The 20,956-nt window shown below is 41.3% G+C and overlaps 1 protein-coding gene across 3 annotated transcripts in view; it reads left to right on the top strand.

The window, feature by feature from the left end:
• The first annotated feature begins 1,229 nt into the window (after positions 1–1,229).
• The window catches only part of LOC110492379 (nuclear receptor coactivator 3), a 113,520-nt gene continuing 93,793 nt past the window's right edge, over positions 1,230–20,956 (top strand). For 2 of the 3 annotated variants that reach the window (XM_036947354.2, XM_090203524.1), the window contains exon 1: positions 1,230–1,397. The gene's annotated coding sequence lies outside the window, so the exon portion shown is untranslated. The remainder of the gene's footprint in view (positions 1,398–20,956) is intronic. The other variant, XM_036947353.2, reaches the window with a different exon arrangement.

Below are 20,956 nucleotides of genomic sequence, written 5' to 3'. Positions count from 1 at the left end.
TTCCAGCCTTTCTGTCACTCAATCTCTGTCTTTACACTCTATCTGATTCTCACTTTCTTCCTCTCTCTCTCTCTCTCTCCCTCCACCTCTACCCCTCCCTGACACAGCTGAAAACCTACTGTCTGCTCTGCCAGAGTGTGTGTGTGTGCCTACTTCCCTGCCTGCCTGGTATCACCATGGTGACGGGTTGGTGCTATCTTACCTCGTCTCTTCTTGGCAAGGGTACTGGTTCTGGGACGAATCTGCCCTAGTCCCCAGGCCAATAGGCTGTGACGCCAACGGTCCACACTGAACCTGCCAGCTCCACCAAATGGAGCCCACATATGGGCCTCATCTATAAGATATACAGTTCTGGAGGTCCCACTGTTCTACAGATACAGAACCAAACCACACAGCCCTCTCCAGGTACAGAACATATCATTAGGGATAGCATTTTAGAATTATGTCACAATAAGGCTTAGGACTATACATGATTTATAACAAAGCAAAACATTATCTAATTTATACGCAGTTCAATCAAACTCGCAGTCCCGGATAAAGGGGTTTGATTGAATATGGGACCTTGTTAATTCAGTTGATTAAATCTAGAATTTCATCAAAATGCAAAAAAATACATATTGTATAAATGTATTTCTTATCACCATCTATATCTGGCTAATATACACATACTGAGATAATATTTGAATACTGAATAGCCTGCCTACACTAGAATACTGTAAATGTTAAGTTGTCCAAGCCACACACCTTCTGTAAACCATCATTACCATGTTAAATCAGATGATAGCTGATCAGCCTATTAAGTATTACAGGCATTTGCACACAATTCAATGTTCCTCAGGTTAATTAAGCAATAAGGCAGGGGGGTATGTCTAATATACCATCGCTAAGGACTAAGGACGCATCGCGGAGTGCCTGGACACAGCCCTAAGCCGTGGTGTTTTGGCCATATACCACAAACCCCTGAGGTGCTTTATTGCTATTATAAACTAGTTACCAACGTAATTAGAGCAGTACAAATAATGAATGTGTCATACCAGTGGTATACGGTCTGATATACCACGGCTGTCTGCTAATCACCGAGTTTATAACTAAAAATAAACACCATGGCATTATTCTGTTCTAATATCGTCGCTGTTCAGCCGTCTACACTAGAACCTAATATCTCCTCTTGGGGCATACATGTAGTTGTAGTCCATATCCGGGAGGTCTGCTCTACCTAAAATAACAACGTTCGACGTGAATAACTACTTTCCCCAGCAACCCCAACGCTCAGCACAAGCTGGCTTCTTGCTCTTCGAGAGTGTTTCCCATTTAAACAAACACAGTGCTGAAGATGGCGGAGAGTTAATAGGGAAAGGAAGAAGCTATTGGTGCGCTCACAGAGATATATCTATTTGGTGAGTTTACTACATTTTCCCTTTACTTGTTCCTTTTAATAAAGCTCGGTTTTACGCACGACGGCATTGTTCCTCGTTTGGTTGGACGGAAGTGCCCCGACATCGTTTTCCACTGATGTGTAGTAGGACTCTATATACTCGTCGTAACACAATAATATACGCTACGGTGTACGGGCACCGTGCATGCCCGTTTACTTTGACAGCAAAAGTGTTTGTTGTTTTATAGGGACGCTCCAAGCCAAGGTCATGGATTTTGGTGTAGATATAGCGCGCTATATAAATGGTTTCTGACATGATAGTGGGATTCAATGTATTTGTCATAGCTGAGGAATTTAAAATAAAGTGCCTATTCGTTTGGACCTAGAACTTTGAGGGAAGGTTTTTTTTAAACTTACTAAGACAATGTTTTAAAACGTGTGTTGGTAACCATTGCGCAGACAGCACATAATACATTCTATATATTTCGGACTCTTAGGCTAGCCTGCTTTAGGACATGTTGCTTTCATCCAGTAAGTTCATGTCGCCCGGCAGTGAAGGGGTAAAGTCTAACCAGCTCAAATGTAAATATAAATGACCAGCTCAAATTTTAATATTGTCCTATCGCTGAATGATATAGGGACAATTCCACAATAAATAGGTGGTGGGCCGAAGCTCAAAAGAGTGAAGTTGACTGATCCCCGCCGAGGGAGGAGCAGATTTTTGATGAATATGACAGTAAAACGTATGATGACTATAAAATATGTTGGCATCTTCCATTCTTGCAAATTTCTCTGCTTGATTTTTAAACCAGATGACTTCTCAAATACCAGCTACCCAATAATACCATAGTGGGCATGCATTATGTCTGATGCATTGGAATATAAGTTATGGCGAATGATAAAGAGCCTGTAGGATTATAGAAAAATCAGTTGGGAAATGAATGTTGGTGAGTTTGAACTACTAAATGTTCAGTGAATGTAAGTATATTTACTAACTATGACTGAGTGTGATACATGTTTTCCATAATGTATATACATTTGATCAAAGAACACTCACAAATAATGTTTCACCATTTATTGAGTACAGAGACAAATAGCAATGGTGTCTCACAGTATTTTAAGTATTTAAATATAGTGTAGCCTACCAATCAACGTATATCAAGTGCCGTGGAGGGCACAATCTTACAATGTTGCAGTCCAGAAATGAGAGCTAACCATCTATGCCAAGTGACTGTAGAACTGTCATCAACACATGCTTCAGTATTTCCCCTTTCCTTCAAGCGACATTTGTGGGCCCAGGTCCCATAGGATCCCACCCTAGTCACCAAAGTAGCTGACCGATGTAGAGAAAGAGACAAGGACCTTAGTAGAATGTAATCTAAAGCTTGTGTGGTCCAGAGACGAGGACTCCACCATCTATGGTAAAAGCCTGGGTTCCTGATGGGGCCTGTAGAATTTCCCCAACTGCAGGTTACAATAATAAAACAATCTGTTTGTCCCGTTATACTAATTCTACTAATGTAATTTTTGAGATGCTCGAACAAGCATATGTATCTGTAGTTGTTCTTCAATTCTAAAATGCACAACACTGACAAAACCCACAAAGAAAAGACAAAACCCACAAAGAAAAGACAAAGGCACATGTATATGTGGGTCCAATGTTTAAATAGTGACAGCAGGGTTTGTTCAAACTGTGGTAGGCAGGTTCTCCTCACAGGTGAGTGAATCAGCCCATGCTCGGTGAATAGCACTTGGTTGATCTCTGGGAGCAGGACACAGGATAATTGAATAGATGTAAGACAAAAGAGACAAGGATTAATCAAATCATCACAACAAAGGAATGTAGTTTGTGAGCTAGAAAAGGAACATCCTGACAGTCTGAGGCTGGCTGCTCTGCACTCATCCTACTATTGACAGGGATAATGTGGCATTTGTTATTTGTCAGAATTAAATTAGTGGGTCTTGCCGTTGATGACTGTATTAGATTTACACTACTTGTCCTATTGATTTTTGCAGTCTTCAATTATTACTTGGAAAAAACTGATAGTTAAAATGCTTCTTGTCCCGGAATGACATGCTAGCTAGTGATAAAGTTATCTGCTCCTGCTAGCTACAGTAGTAACAGATTTTCTTGTTGCAACTAGCTAACTAGCAAGCTAGCTACATGATTAAGGTTGCTGTGTTTTAAGTTGGGAGTCATTTTACAGCTTGCATTGATGGTATGATGTTTTTATAACTAAATAGTTCATTACAAATATACAAACAATGCATCACCCGATAACAGTTTGTCGCCAGCTGTCTACTACCTTAGATACAGATAACGGGATTGGCGGACGTGATCATCAGAGATAGTACCATGGATAGTACCCAACTTTTTGTCACCATCGTCGTATGAGTGAGACCAAGGCGCAGCGTGAATAGAGTTCCACATATTTTTAATGAACTGAAAATCACCAAAACCAACAACCAAACGAAACGTGAAGCTACTAGTGTGCACACAGGCACATAACTGTAGACAAGATCCCACACCGGAAAAAGGGCTGCCTAAATATGATCCCCAATCAGAGACAACGATAAACAGCTGTCTCTGATTGGGAACCATATCAGGCCAACATAGACATACAAAAACCCTAGATATACAAAAAACCCTAACATACAAAAACCTAGAGTACCCACCCTAGACACACCCTGACCTAACCAAAATATATAGAAAACAGAGATATCCACAGTCAGGGCGTGACACTTTTGATTGGTTTACAGTTTAGAACTCGGTGGTGTTGCCTGTTCAGTTAGCAAACATAAAAGTAAGTATTTAGAAAATATTTGCAAAAATGAACATTCCCAAGAAACGGAAATGTGTTCAGAATAAATAAATGTACACTATGTAAAAACCAGCTCCTCCTTTGAGACTGTGAGACTGACAGTTATTTGCTTGACAATCACAGGCTGAAGAAATGTAGTGACTGCCACAGCCCTACTTACAACCAAATGGAACTGACACACACCGAAACGTTGTGAAGAGATCGATCATTTCGAAAACTGAAGCAGATAGTTTGCTACGGCCACCACCTAAAAATAGTAATGCTGAGACTCACTTTTTCACATTAAAATGTATGCTAAGCAAAAACCATTGATTGCAAAGTTCAACAAACAATGTGTAGAAGTCTACCTTTAACAATTGCCACAGAACATTTTACTAAAACATATTTACTTGAGGAACAGTGCAGATGCAAAGTTTGGAATGACAGTAAAATATTTTTTGTGACCATGTTTTCCAAAAACATTAAGGTTCAAAGATGTTTGCAGAAAGAATGGGGTGTCAGCTATGATATGACACCTTGAGTTTGAAGTTGATCAACACCCGGTAACAAAATTACATCTTGGGTCCTTCATCTGTACTATACAGAAATGGATAATTATGAGTGTCATTCCCTTCATGGTGATGTATCCTGAATATGTACACAAAGGTAGCTAGGTGCATGTTTGGGTGTTATTATACACTAGCAATTATTCTAATGAGCTCTGCCCCCAAACAAGACCAAATTTGATTTGTCCAGACCCGACCAAATCTGAACCAATCATAGACGTCTATGTTTCACAAGTTTGGACAGTACAGCAAAGTAGAACATTGCACAGGACAGTACAGTTTAGTAGAGTTCAGTACAGTACAATAGAGGACAGTACAGTAAAGACATTTACAGTAAACTAATGTATAGAAGGGTACAGTACAGCAGAGTACAGTACACTTCAGTAGAGTACAGTGCTTTCAGAAAGTATTCAGACCGCTTGACTTTTTCCACATTTTTTTACGCTACAGCCTTATTCTAAAATAGATTAACAAATAAATAATCCTAAACAATTATAAACAGATATACCTTACTTAAATAAGTATTCAGACTCTTCGTGTTTCCATTGATCATCCTTGAGATGTTTGTACAACTTGATTTGAGTCCACCTGTGGTACATTCAATTGATTGGACATGATTTGGAAAGGCAAACACCTGTCTATATAAGGTACCACAGTTGACAGTGCATGTCAGATCAAAAACCAAGGCATGAGGTAGAAGGAAATGTCTGTAGAGCTCAGAGACAGGATTGTGTCAGCACAGATTTGGGGAAGGGTACCAAAACATTTATGCAGCACTGAAGGTCCCCAAGAACACAGTGGCCTCCATCATTCTTAAATGGAAGAAGTTTGGAACCACCAAGACTCTTCATAGAGCTGGCCACCTGGCCAAACTGAGCAATCGGGAAAGAAGGGCCTTGGTCAGGGAGGGGACCATGAACCAGATGGTCACTCTAACAGAGCTCTAGAGTTCCTCTGTGGAGATGGGAGAACCTTCCAGGACAACCATCTCTGCAGCACTCCACCAATCAGGCCTTTATGGTAGAGTGGCCAGAAGGAAGCCACTCCTCAGTAAAAGGCAGATGACAGCCCGCTTGGAGTTTGCCAAAACATTCACTGGTCTGATGAAACCAAGATTGAACTCTTTGGCCTGGGGGAACGTCTGGAGGAAACATGCCACCATCCTTACGGGGAAGCATGGTGGTGGCAGCATCACGGTGTGGGGATGTTTTTCAGCACCAAAGTCTGGGAGACTTGTTAGGTTCGAGGGAAAGCTGAATGGATCAAAGAACTGAGAGATCCTTGATGAAAACCAGCGCTCTCAGGACCTCAGACTGGGGCAAAGGTTCACCTTCCAACAGGACAACGACCCTAAGGACACAGCCAAGACAACACTGGAGTGTCTTCGGGACAAGTCTCTGAATGTCCTTGAGTGGCCCAGCCAGAGCTCAGACTTAAACTTCCTGAAAATAGCTGTGCAACAATGCTCCCCCTCCAACCTGACAGAACTTTAGAGGATCTGTAAAGAAGAATCGGAGATACTCTCCAAATACAGGTGTGCCAAGCTTGTATCGTCATACCCAAGAAGACTTGACGCTGTAATCGCTGCCAAAGGTGCTTCAACAAAGTACTGTGTAAAAGGTGTTAATACTTATGTACATTTAATATTTCAGTTTTTTATTTTTTTAAATGAATTATATAAACCTGTTTTTGCTTTTGTGGGGTACTGTGTGTAGATTGATGAGGGGGGGAAACTATTTAATAAATTTTAGAATAAGGCTGTATCGTAACCAAACATGGAAAAAGTCAAGAGGTCTGAATACTTTCCTAAGTCACTGCATATTATAATGTGCTCTACTGTACTGAGTTACTGTGCTGTGCTCTACTGCAACTCTGTTATGTGACTACAATGATTTCCCATTGTGTCATTGTTAACAGAGTGACACATTTTAATCACTTAATAATTAATAAACAAAATTGTTAGCAGTAAAAACACTCACTAATTGATAGGTCTACCTGTACGTGATACTTCTGTGAACTTTCATAATTCTCCCTTAAAGTTGAAATCGGAAGTTTACATACACCTTAGCCAAATACATTTAAACTCAGTTTTTCACAATTCCTGACATTTAATCAGAGTAAAAATTCCCTGTCTTAGGTCAGTTAGGATCACCACTTTATTTTAAGAATGTGAAATGTCAGAATAGAGAATTAGAGAGAATTATTTATTTCAGGTTTTATTTCTTTCATCACATTCCCAGTGGGTCAGAAGTTTACATACACTCAATTAGTATTTGGTAGCATTGCCTTTAAATTGTTTAACTTTGGTAAAACGTTTCAGGTAGCCTTCCACAAGCTTCCCACAATAAGTTTGGTGAATTTTGGCCCATTCCTCCTGACAGAGCTGGAGTAACTGAGTCAGGTTTGTAGGCCTCCTTGCTCGCACATGCTTTTTCAGTTCTGCCCAAACATTTTCAATAGGATTGAGGTCAGGGCTTTGTGATGGCCACTCCAATACCGTGACTTTGTTGTCCTTAAGCCATGTTGCCACAACTTTGGAAGTATGCTTGGGGTCATTGTCCATTTGGAAGACCCATTTGCAACCAAGCTTTAACTTCCTGACTGATGTCTTGAGATGTTGCTTCAATATATCCACATAATTTTACTTCCTCATGATGCCATTTATTTTGTGAAGTGCACCAGTCCTTCCTGCAGCAAAGCACCCCCACAACATGATGCTGCCACCCCCGTGCTTCACGGTTGGGATGGTGTTCTTCGGCATGCAAGCCTCCCCTTTTTCCTCCAAACACAACGATGGTCATTATGGCCAAACAGTTCTATTTTTGTTTCATCAGACCAGAGGACATTTCTCCAAAAAAGTACGATCCTTGTCCCTATGTGCATTTGCAAACCGTAGTCAGGCTTTTTTATGGCGGTTTTGGAGCAGTGGCTTCTTCCTTGCTGAGCGGCCTTTTAGGTTATCTCGATATAGGACTCGTTTTACTGTGGATATAGATACTTTTGTACCTGTTTCCTCCAGCATCTTCACAAGTTCCTTTGCTGTTGTTCTGGGATTGATTTGCATTTTTCGCACCAAAGTACGTTAATCTCCAGTTGACAGAACGCGTCTCCTTCCTGAGCGATATGAAGGCTGCGTGGTCCCATGGTGTTTATACTTGTTTATACTTGTTTGCTCCCAAGGATGAACCAGACTTGTGGAGGTCTACAATTTTTTTCTGAGGTCTTGGCTGATTTCTTTTGATTTTCCCATGATGTCAAGCAAAGAGGCACAGAGTTTGAAGGTAGGCCTTGAAATACATTGACTAATTCACTCAAATTATGTAAATTTGTCTATCAGCGTCTGAAGCCATGACATCATTTTCTGGAATTTTCCAAGCTATTTGAAGGCACAGTCAACTTAGTGTATGTAAACTTCTGACCCACTGGAATTGTGATACAGTGAATTACAAGTTAAATAATCTGTCTGTAAACATTTTTTTGAAAAATTACTTGTGTCATGCACAAAGTAGATGTCCTAACCGACTTGCCAAAACTATAGTTTGTAAACAAGACATTTGTGGTGTGGTTGAAAAACGAGCTTTAATGACTCCAAGTCCAACCAAGTGTATGTAAACTTCCGACTTCAACTGTATGTGGGGTTTTGCTAACAGAATAACGAAAATAGGCAAAAATGTTGACTTACAGAAGGCAAATCATTTTTGCGAAACTAAATATAATAGTTGGCAGGGGCCTTTAACATTATTGTGTTTCTATTGGTTTTCTAATCAGGGGTTGGAACCAGTTCTGTGTGCAGAACCGAAAACTGGAAAATAAATACATATTTCAAGGAACAGAAACAGAACCTGGAACGAAAGTGATCCATAGTGTTCTGGAACAGAAACATTATTTTAAAAGTATTGGAACCGTTTAATAATGTTATTTTGCATTCCATGGGAAATGTTGTAATCCCACAACAAAGTGCATATGCAAAGCCCTCATTCTGTCACTCAGAAATGTATTCCAGTGTGTGCCTGCAAGCTGAAAATCTTTGCCTGTGCGTGTTTAGGCTACCTGCCCCTCCCCCTCCAAATAATAGGCTACTGTACTGATGTTACAAGCTTGATTCAGAAGAAAGGGAGAGAGATTTTTAATTAGCTAGAGAAAAATGGATTAACTTTTTCAATGCTAGTTAAGGATACTATAGGCCAAGTTATCGCTTTTCACTTTGCATTTATTAACTGCAAGAAGGTAAGATGTGTTTGTAATTCTGGTGCCACTCAGCACACACAAGCTTGACCAAGGCAGTTAACCCACTGTTCCCCGGGTATGGATGTCTATTATGGCAGCCCCCACACCTCTGATTCAGAGGGGTTGGGTTAAATGTGGAAGACACATTTCAGTTGAATGCATTCAGTTATACAATTGACTAGGTATCCCCCGTTTCCCTTTCCTGTTAGCTTGCAAGCTCAAAGGACATTCAAAGTTCCTCCATAGAAGCCGCTCCTCCTTGGTATAATTCTGTGGACCTAATTCATATAATGCATGTCATAACAAGATGCCCTGCGCTTCAAGCCTCCTCTTCAACCCTGTCTTGCTCTCTCCCCACCTGCAACATTTCAGTTGCATCTTGTGCCTTAGCCTACACTTGTCTGTCCATCACGTATGTAAACAACTACCTTGCCTGCTCTATCCACACTGATTGGTGAAGTCATTTTCTTAGCTAAATGGTTTTACAAAATGTATTTCACAGGTTAAAAAAGGAATAGAAAGGGACGATTCTGAACTTTATTTTGTTGGTGGGAACAGTGGAACGAAACAAAAAAATCTAGGGGTTCTGTTCATATTTTTGGTTCCTTGCAACTCCTGTTTCTAATAACTTTTAAAGTATTTTCTAGTAATATTTTTTATGTCCTAATTTTTAGGATGGAAAATGGTTGAAAAACATATTTATGCCTCAATTTCCCAAAAATATCGACTCTTAGCTTTTCTTTTGATATGTTCCTATAAACTTCACATGTTGGTGCTCATGGGACCTTTTACATGGAAATGACCATAGGCCATGACCCTGTACATGGATATGTTTAGGCAGCGTGCACTGTGCTGAAATGTTATTATAGTTAGAAGACCCCACAAGAATAGCAAACAAACTAAAATTTGACCAACTGGGGACGTTTTGCCAGTCCCCACAAGGTCAAATGCTATTCCGAGGGGGTTTAGGGTAAAGGTTCAAATTAGTGTTAGGGTTAGAATTACATTAAGGGTTAGGGTTAAGAGCTAGGATCAGTTAACTAGGGTTATGGTTAAGGTTCAGGGTTATGAAAAATAGGATTTTGAATGAGACTGAATTGTGTGTCCCCACAAAGTTAGTTATATAACACTATGTGTGTGTGTGTGTGTGAAACTGGGTTAATGATCTACACTAAAGGACCTGTCATTTATGCACCCCTCCACCCCTCCCTCTTCATATATAACCGTCCTGTTACATAGTTCTGTTACATGATATATATAATCTTATTATGTGCTGCTGCTTGTTAATGTAGTGTCTCCATATGCTAGGAGAGGAAGTGTGAGAGGTGTGTTGCAGGGCCTGGGCCATGAGGTTTAGTTAATTATAAAAGCCATAGTTTAAATGTAGCTCAATGTCTCTGGCTTTGTTCCAGGATGACCTGGCTGTGTGTCTGTGTGTTGCCCTAATAGAGGGTAGAGTAGAGGGGTGTGGTGGCCTGGCAGATAGCGTTTTGTTCCCCAGTGCCCTCCTGGCAGATTTACAGTCCTGTCTTTCTGTGACCAAACTGTCAATTAACACAAACACACACGCTCACACCCTCGCAGACACACACTCACACTTACCCCACCTCTACCCTCCACGGGGGCTTCCAGAGGGCTCCTAAATCAAGGGGGAACAGGGATGCTGGACATGGGCAGGCTGCTGGGCCTATAGGCCACCACGTTGGGGTCAGGGAGGGGGATGAATGAATGGATGGTAGGGCTGTGACTAGGGATGCACGATATATCGGTGAACATATCGGAATCGAACAATATTAGTTAAAATTGGCAACATCGGTATCAGCGATATCTAGTTTAACGCCGATGTTTAAAACCGTTGTCAAAGCTACCGTGCAAACCTATATAATGAAGGTACATGACGTAATGACGCTACATAAAATGTTGCGCTACATGTGCAACACAGCATGCCTAACCTAGCCCACAATGTCTGCTGTGTGGATCGAACAGTCAACAAGTCGAGCAGTCATTTGAAAGAGTAACACAATTTCAGCGAGACAACTCAAAGGGGAAATCCATTAAAGCCAAGATAATCAAATTTATTGCCCTTGATAATCAACCGTTCTCTGTTGTGGGTGATGTTGGATTTCGCCTACTGGTCGAGCACTGGTACACACTACCAAGTGTGCTATTTTTCAGATTCAAAAAAGGTACAGTAGCACTGTCAAAGCTGTACAAAAAAAGTCAGCAAACAAGCAAACACCAGCCACGAACGATGGGTTTACAATACTTTGTTGGTAATAAAGCATCAGTTCTTCGACCTCAACTTCTGGGGTAGCTAGCTTTAGCTTGGTACCTAGCTAGCACAAATACAACCAGCCTGAAAACAATGACCAGTAGAAACTGCAGTCATTTTCATTATTCTTAGCAATGATATTGAAATCCTTGTGAGTAAGTATTAGCTAGGTTGTCACTTGTTGTTCGCCTATTGAAATTGAACTTCAGTTCATGAAAATAAATAGCTAGCCAGCTACTTAACCCTGTTGCCCAAAGCTAACGTTATAAGCAGCCAGCTAGCTTCATCTGGCTAGTGAGGCTCGACCGGACCGGGTTATGTGTTGTGAAGCTAGCCACAATAAGGAGTAGGCACAATAGTAGAATTTGCGGTTTGCCTAAAAGTATGTCATTGACAGTGGCAAGTCAGTTAAGAACAAATTCGTATTTACAATGACGGCCCGGACGACGCTGGGCCAATTGCAACGCCCTATGGGACTCCCAATCATGCCCGGATGTGATACAGCCTGGATTCGAACCAGGGACTGTAGTGACGCCTCTTGCACTGAGATGCAGTGCCTTAGACTGCTGCGTCCATGTGTGTGTGTGTTAACTATTTAACTGTACTAGAATGCTTAAAAGGCCGCAAACATTTTAAATATCGGGTATTGGTATCGTTTTTTTTGGCATGGATGATATTGGATATTGGTATCGGCCAAAAATGTCATATCGCTGCATCACTAACTGTGATGATTATGGAATGTTGGGTAATGATAATTAATTGGCAAGTGGTTACAGTTATTGTCTTAATTGTCAATTGGGGTGGTGGGGATTTCTATTGGGTAAACTATATCTACTTGTAAATAAAGATCAATCCCCCCAAAATAAATGTATTAAAAGTATGAGGATAATTATGACAATTATCTTTTTTAGTTCACGGTTGTTTCCTGTAATCGTCAGTTACATGATTATAATCTAATTGTGCCAGCCCGAATGGATTGATGGATGGATGAGGGGTGATGCAAGGTGTTTTCTGAACAGAGTAAGGGGGGTCGAGGTCAGTGGGGGTGTTGGTGACTGGGTCGGGCTGTGTGGGTGGAGAGGTGATGGGGAGTAGTACTCCTTTCTAGGCAGGGGTAAGAGGGGAGTCATGACTTGACAAACTAGCCTGGGATTATGGGGAGTGCGTGTGTGTCTGGAGTGCCTAAGGGAAGAGGCTCAGGACAGGTTGAGCAACCTGCTGGAATTTTTGGTCATCTTCTATTTCTTTCATCACATTCCCATTGGGTCAGAAGTTTACATAATTAGTATTTGGTAGCATTGCCTTTAAATTGTTTAACTTAGGTCAAACGTTTCAGGTAGCCTTCCACAAGCTTCCCTCAATAAGTTGGGTGAATTTTGGCCCATTCCTCCTGAAAGAGCTGGTGTAACTGAGTCAGGTTTGTAGGCCTCCGGGCTCGCACACGCTTTTTCAGTTCTTCCCACAAATTTCCGATAGGATTGAGGTCATGGCTTTGTGATGGCCACTCCAATACATTGACTTTGTTGTCCTTAAGCCATGTTGCCACAACTTTGGAAGTATGCTTGAGGTCATTGTCCATTTGGAAGACCCATTTGCGACCAAGCTTTAACTTCCTGACTGATATCTTTAATGTCTCTCAAAATTTTACCTCCTCATGATGCCATCTATTTGCACCAGTCCCTCCTGCAACGAAGCACCCCCACAGGACAACATGCTGCCACCCCCGTGCTTCACAGTTGGGATGGTGTTCTTCGGCTTGCAAGCCTCCCCCTTTTAACTATTATGATGGTCATTATGGCCAAACAGTTCTATTTTTGTTTCATCAGACCAGAGGATTTGGTCCCATGTGCAGTATTTGTCCCCATGTGCAGTTGCAAACCGTAGTCAGGCTTTTTTATGGCGGTTTTGGGGCAGTGGCTTCTTCCTTGCTGGCCTTTCAGGTTATGTTGATATAGTACTTGTTTTACTTTGGATATAGATACTTTTGTACCTGTTTCCTCCAGCATTTTCACAAGGTCCATTGCTGTTGTTCTGGGATTGTTTTTCACTTTTTGTACCAAAGTATCTCTAGGAGACAGAACGTGTCTCCTTCCTGAGCGGTATGACGGCTGTGTGGTCCCATGGTGTTTATACTTGTGTACTATTGTTTGAACAGATAAATGCAGTACCTTCAGGCGTTTGGAAATTGCTCCCAAGGATGAACCAGACTTATGGTGGTCTCCAATTTTTTTTCTGAGGTCTTGGCTGATTTCTTTTGATTTACCCATGATGTCAAGCAAAGAGGCACAGAGGCACAATACATCCACAGGTACACCTCCAATTGACTCAAATGATGTCAATTAGCCCATCAGAAGCTTTTAAAGCCATGACATCATTTTCTGGAATTTTCCAAGCTGTTTAAAGGCACAGTCAACTTAGTGTATGTAAACGTCTGACCCACTGGAATTGTGATACAGTGAATTATAGGTTAAATAATCTGTCTGTAAATGACTTTTGTGGAGTGGTTGAAAAAGTTTTAATAACTCCAACCTAAGTGTATGTAAACTTCCCACTTCAACTGTATGCATTAATGAATCAATTATACAATCATACAATCAGTTTGACTTTGGTCTAAACAATCCAACTACATAATGCTAATAATTTATTTGAATGGTAAATCTCTATTGATAAACTGGGTAAATCAAGATGTAGCCTATGCCTATCCACAATACAGATGAATGCATATTCAATAGGACAGTGTGCATGCATTGAGTTGTTGAGGGGATACAGATGACAATCCGTTCCATTTAGGACTTATTTTATTGTACTGATCAACAACATTTGTATAGAAGTAGCTTCTTTTATAAAAATAGATAAATGTCTAGCATGCTAGCAGATACCCATAGACTCCCAGTCATTGCGCTAACGCTAGTTAGTATTGGCTCCCGAAACTACCTCTAACTCAAATCACATCAAATGTATTTATATAACCCTTCTTACATCAGCTGATATGTCAAAGTGCTGTACAGAAACCCAGCATAAACCCCAAACAGCAATCAATGCAGGTGTAGAAGCACGGTGGCTAGGAAAAACTCCATAGAAAGGCCAAAACCTAGGAAGAAACCTAGAGAGGAACCAGGCTATGAAGGGTAGCCAGTCCTCTTCTGGCTGTGCCGGGTGGAGATTATAACAGAACATGGCCAAGATATTCAAATGTTCATAAATGACCAGCATGGTCAAATAATAGTAATCATAGTGAACAGGTCAGGGTTCCATAGCCGTAGGCAGAACAGTTGAAACTGGAGCAGCAGCACTGCCAGGTGGACTGGGGACAACAAGGAGTCATCATGCCAGGTAGTCCTGAGGCATGGTCCTAGGGCTCAGGTCTGCCTTCATACTGAACACATAGACATAACAATGGTAACCACGAGTTCCAAAATCCCAAAGCATCCCTTTAAGAAGTCTCTGTAGTGAAGGGATGGATGGAGAGAGACTGGATAGAAAGAGGGAGATAGCTGAGAGGTTCTCTCTCTTTTTCTGCCCTCTCTCATACCTATTTCATCTCTTGCTTTCCCTCTTATGCTCTTCCTCTCCCTCTCTATGCCAGACTCCTTCCTCCCTCTCTCTCTTTCATTAGTTACTCATAATTAATTTGATTCTAAGTCCTAATCCCCTGAATCGCAGCACTCAGGCTAAATAAGTTAAGTCTGCTCTTAAATGACTGGGAGGTGATGAGAGGATTTGACTGCATAGTGTTTGTTTTTGCGAGTGTGTATTATGCATCCGTGTGTTTTTGGGAGTGGTGCATGTGTGTTTTCATGTGCAGGGATGTGTGTTTTGGGAGTGTGTGTGTGTGTGTGTGTTTTGTGAGCTTATGTTTGTGTGTGGAGAGGGTGACATTGTCTCATGTGGATGTTGTGCCTGCCTGGTTGTGTGTGTGTGTGTGTGTGATGCTAGCTAGCGAGCTCTGCTGGAAATGTTTCTAGATGGAGCTGGTGAGAACCAACTCTGTGACATCCTCCTCCACCACCTGCACACTGCTCCTGATCCCTCCAGCTCAACTCCTCTGTTAGCTCTGTGTTGTCTGTCCACAGACCAACAAGGCTACACTAAATAATGATCCATATTTTAATGGCCGAGGGCTGTAGGACCGCTTTGATTGACAATACATGATTCAATTACTCACCTAATTACATTCCCCCTACGTTTCCCTCATTTTGTTTCCTACCCCTTGAATATTTTAATTGAGGTAAAGAAGTGTCATGTATTAACATTTAATGACTATGTAATTGATAATTTTGGGAAAAGTTGTATACAACCAATCCATAGACGCAGGGACCAATGCATTACCTTCTAATCTAACTGACTGGTGTGCAAACAGTCAATGATTTGGACAGTGTTGCTCTTTTCTTTTGTCTGAGAGTACAGGTCCACATTTGTGAGAGAGGGAGGGAGAAATAGAAGGAGAAAGAAGAGGGGGAGGAGTGTGTCGTTTTTATTAACGTGGTGACTCCCGCTAAAATTCAGGGAGTGCTGTTGCATCCAGCTGTTACTGGTTGCACAAGGCTTCGTTGCCACGGCAACACAGCCCTGTGCGCCGGCTCAAGGTCGTTCATCCTGTTCTGAACCAACCGATCAGCGTGCTACACACACTCATACACAAGATGCACACGGATAGAGCAAGAGAGGAGGGGAGGAGAGAGCGAGACAGGCAGACAGCAAGAGAGAAGAGAACAACTTCAAAGTGACCAAGCACTTCACTGGGGTTAGGGTGGGTGAACAACCCTTCCTCCCTCCCTCCATCCCTCCTTCCTTCCCTTCACTGCCCCCCTCTTTTCTTAATAATAAAAAAACAACCAAAAGAGAACCCCTGGCCTTGGGGGTTGTAGGTTCTTCTGCCAGCTGATAAAATATTTAGCTGGTCAGAAGGAGAGAGTGAGGGATGGTGAGAGAGTCATAATTGGAAGAGAGAAAGGGGGAGAGAGAACAGAGGAGAGCAAGGGGGAGATACAGTGAGTGGCCAGAGTGGAGGGTTTGTGTTGTGTTCTCTAGAGCAGTGGTTCCAAAACTTTTTATAGTCCCGTACCCCTTAGTCCCGTACCCCTTTTTATAGTCCCGTACCCCTTCAAACCTCCAGCTGCGTACCAGGGTCAACGCAGCACCAAGGTCAACTCACTCTCAAAAGTTGTAAGCCTGCCACACACACTATACGATACATTTATTAAACATAAGAATGAGTGTGAGTTTTTGTCACCATCTTGCATATAAAACCTTATTTGTTCATTGAAAATTGTGAATAACTCACCACAGGTTAATGAGAAGGGTGTGCTTAAAATTATGCACATCACTCTGCAATGTTGGGTTGTATTGGAGAGAGTCTCAGTCTTAAATAATTATCCACACACAGTCTGTGCCTGTATTTAGTTTCATGCTAGTGAGGGCCGAGAATCCACTCTCACATAGGTATGTGGTTGCAAAGGGCATCAGTGTCTTAACAGTGCAATTTGCCAAGACAGGATACTCTGAGCGCAGCCCAATCCAGAAATCTGGCAGTAGCTTCTGATTAAGTTCAATTTTCACAGAGCTGCTTGTTGCAATTTTGATGAGGCTCTCTTGTTCAGATACTGGTAAGTGGACTGGAGGCAGGGCATGAAAGGGATAACGAATCCAGTTGTTTGTGTCATCCGTTTTGGGAAAGTACCTGCGTAATTGCACACCCAACTCACTCAGGTGCTTCGTTATTTCACATTTGACGTTGTCCTTAAGCTTGAGTTCATTTGAACACAAAAAATCATACAATGATGGAAAGCTCCAACTTCTTAATCATAGCCTCAATGAATATAGTTGGGGAGAGTCCCTGTTATCCTAGATTCAGATCATTCAGGTAAGAAAAAACATCACCCAGATGAGAAACTCGTCATCATGCAAGCGGTCAGACAAGTGAAATTTATGGTCAGTAAAGAAAACTTTAAGCTCGTCTCTCAATTCAAAAAAACGTGTCAATACTTTGCCCCTTGATAACCAACTTCTGTATGTTGTAAAAGCGTTACATGGTCGCTGCCCATATCATTGCATAGTGCAGAAAATAGACGAGAGTTCAGGGGCCTTGCTATAACAAAGTTAACCGTCCTGCTGGTAAATAAAGCCCAACCAATCAGCCTAAAACAAACACAGGTGAAACCAATAAACAGAAAAGGGGAAAAGGGATCAGTGGCTAGTAGGCCGGTGACGACGGCCGAGAGCCACCCGAACAGGAAGGGGAGCTACATTCGGTAGGAGTCGTGACACTACCTGTATTTAACATTGTGTTGTTATTACTAGATGGTTTAATTTTATTTTTTGGCAGTGAAACGAGGCCACTCAGGCGAGAAAAAAACCTCACCCAAATGTATAGCCCCGTTGGAAAATATAAATGGACTGTTTGAAAATGTGAAGGAAAAAAAGTATTTAAAAAAAAATATTTTTAAATGTGAACCACATTTTTATTCGCCGTACCCCCGACGGCAATACCCCAGTTTGGGAATACCTGCTGTAGAGCATGTCTCTGAGGATACTATCTGTCTGATGTTGTTACCTGGGCCCTTCTCCTGGACCTGTCCACATCAGATTATTTTATTAATTGGGGGATATTTGGGATATTTGAGACAGGCTGTGTTTCAAACTCAAAGTAGACAGCCCTCAGCCCTAAACCCTCAGCCCTTGAATAACGTTTTACATCGTCACATCCGAATGCAACTTAAATGTCCCTTGCCCAAGCGAGGGAGAGTGGTGATCGAAGAGGCATCGTCCTTGGTGGAAATCTTGAAGTTGAGCTTTAAACAACCAACCTAAAGCTATTAATATACAGTTGAAGTCGGAAGTTTACATACACCTTAGCCAAATACATTTAAACTCAGTTTTTCACAATTCGTGACATTTAATCCTTGTAAAAATTCCCTGCCTTAGGTCAGTTAGGATCACCACTTTATTTTAAGAATGTGAAATGTCAGAATAATAGTAGAGAGAATGATTTATTTCAGCTTTCATTTCTTTCATCACATTTCCAGTGGGTCAGAAGTTTTCATACACTCAATTAGTATTTGGTAGCATTGCCTTTACATTTTTTAACTTGGGTCAAACGTTTCGGGTAGCCTTCCACAAGTTTCCCACAATAAGCAAGGTGAATTTTGGCACAGTCCTCCTGACAGAGCTGGTGTAACTGAGTCAGGTTTGTAGGCCTCCGGGCTCGCACAGGCTTTTTCAGTTCTGCCCACACTTTTTCTATGGGATTGAGGTCAGGGCTTTGTGATGACCACTCCAATACCTTCACTTTGTTGTCCTTAAGCTATTTTGCCACAACTTTGGAAGTATGCTTGGGGTCATTGTCCATTTGGAAGACTCATTTGCGACCAAGCTTTAACTGATGTCTTGGGATGTTGCTTCAATATATCCACATAATTTTCCTACCTCATGAAGACATCTATTTTGTGAAGAGCACCAGTCCTTCCTGCAGCAAAGCACCCCGACAACATGATGCTACCACCCCCGTGCCTCACAGTTGGGATGGTGTTCTTCGGCTTGCAAGCCTCCCCCTTTTTCCTCCAAACATTATGATGGTCATTATGGCCAAACAGTTCTATTTTTGTTTCATCAGACTAGAGGACATTTCTTCAAAAAGTACGATCTTTGTCCCCATGTGCAGTTGCAAACCGTAGTCTGGCTTTTTTATGGCGGTTTTGGAGCAGTGGCTTCTTCCTTGCTGAGCGTCCTTTCAGGTTATCTCGACCTCAAAAAGACTGAAATTATGTCGATTAGCCTGTCAGAAGCTTCTAAAGCCATGACATAATTTTCTGGAATTTTCCAAGCTGTTTAAAGGCACAATCAATTTAGTGTATGTAACCTTCTGACCCACTGGAATTGTGATACAGTGAATTATAAGTGAAATAATCTGTCGGTAAACAATTGTTGAAAAAATGACCTGTGTCATGCACAAAGTAGATGTCCTAACCGACTTGCCAAAACTATAGTTTGTTAATTAACAATACATTTGTGGTGTGGTTGAAAAACAAGTTTTAAAGACTCCAACCTAAGTGTATGTAAACTTCCGACTTCAACTGTACCTAGTAAGCTAACGTATCTAGCTAGCACTCCTGCCAGGTAGCTAGCTGCAGTTACCCATAGCTGGCTAGCTAGTTAAATAGTTTGGTAAATTATTCCAATAAATTTCAGAATTGCAAAAAATATCTTTATGAATCTAGGAACGTTTTATAGACGTCTCGAGACTAAGCCAATTTGCCGACGCTAAAATCAATGTGTATATATACAATATATATATTTTTAGCAAGCTAGCATCATACTTTTTTCTGACATGCCAATGCAGCCTTGTTGATTAAATTTGACACTTACCAGCCCCCAGAGTTTGACATGTGACTACAGTTTGCTTTGAATGGTGGGTCATATCAACTCATAAAGTTATACAAGCATAGCGAGTAGCTACCTAACGTCATTTTGGTGAGTGTGTACATTTTACAAGCGAAAGTGAATAAGACAATTTGCGCAAATGAGTAAAGTAATGCATGCTTTTCTGAAGGAAGAGCAGCATTTGTACACGGAGCCGATGGGAGAAGAAAAAAAATGCTAGTAGGAAGCACAGGGAAAAATGGCAGCTGTACAGAACTTGTCTGGAGCTCTTTAACTTCTGTCAGAAAGCCATTACAAGATATCTGATGGCAAACATTTAACATTTAGGTGTAACTTCATCACCTCATGTGTGCCGCACAACAGAGACTTGCCGATAGATATAGAACTCTATGGACTGTCCCGTTGTGATATTTACAAACAAACGTGACTGGCTCAACTGTTCTGGGGAACTACGGTAAGCTTCGTCATTTAAAAAAATGTGACAGGGGAAATGAGGAACGCAATCTGCTTTATTTCCTAAGGTATTTCACAAGTTTACTGCCCGTAATAACTTAAAGTAGCTACAAACATTCACATTTATTGAAAAACGTCAAATAAATAGCTTTGACGGTTTTGAAAAACCATCCTGTGGCTTTTTCCAAATATCCTGGTATACCATATATACTGTATACCGCCCAAGCCACTGCAATGCTCTCTCTATGGGCGGGCTGGCAGGCTGGCTAGCTAGCTAGGTAGCTAGATAGTGAATGTAGCTAAATACAATAATACCAAAGTCAATATCAGTATGTGAAGTAGCTACTTAACTGTAAAATCGCCTAAACAAACTGCACTATCAATTTAGGAGTCTACAATCTCACCATGTTCAACCTGCAGATCGAGGTGCCTCGCAGAGTGGAGTCTGACATTCTCAATGTAATGCACCCTGGACTGAAGAGGCAGACAAATAGGAGAAATGTGGTGGACCCTCTGTTTAATTAATCATTTCTCGAGGTAGGAATATCGCAAAAATATGATCAATGGCTCATTCGAGGGAAGACATCGGCCAGTATTGAAATCTGACATGTATGATAGACACTTTAATGATCTAAAGTCATATTCCTATCAACTTCCAGTGTAGTGAGAGCAACTTTATCACAAGGTTACATCATACTGGCTGTATTTCTGCCTGCTTGAACGGCAATAGCTCAGATACACATGAAAACATGAAATGACCTTGGGAATCGATAGAACATCACTCAGAGATGTATCGCTCAAACAATATAACTAAATATTTCCTTTAAGTGTGGAACATTGAGTTAAAGTATTCCCACACAGACATGTCATATTACATCTAGTA

Source organism: Oncorhynchus mykiss, chromosome 16 (assembly GCF_057628025.1).
Source record: "Oncorhynchus mykiss isolate SJ-2025 chromosome 16, ASM5762802v1, whole genome shotgun sequence".
In the NCBI taxonomy this organism is placed as follows: domain Eukaryota; kingdom Metazoa; phylum Chordata; class Actinopteri; order Salmoniformes; family Salmonidae; genus Oncorhynchus; species Oncorhynchus mykiss.
Note: the sequence above shows the minus strand (reverse complement) of the source record. Positions and strands in the feature narration are given on the sequence as shown.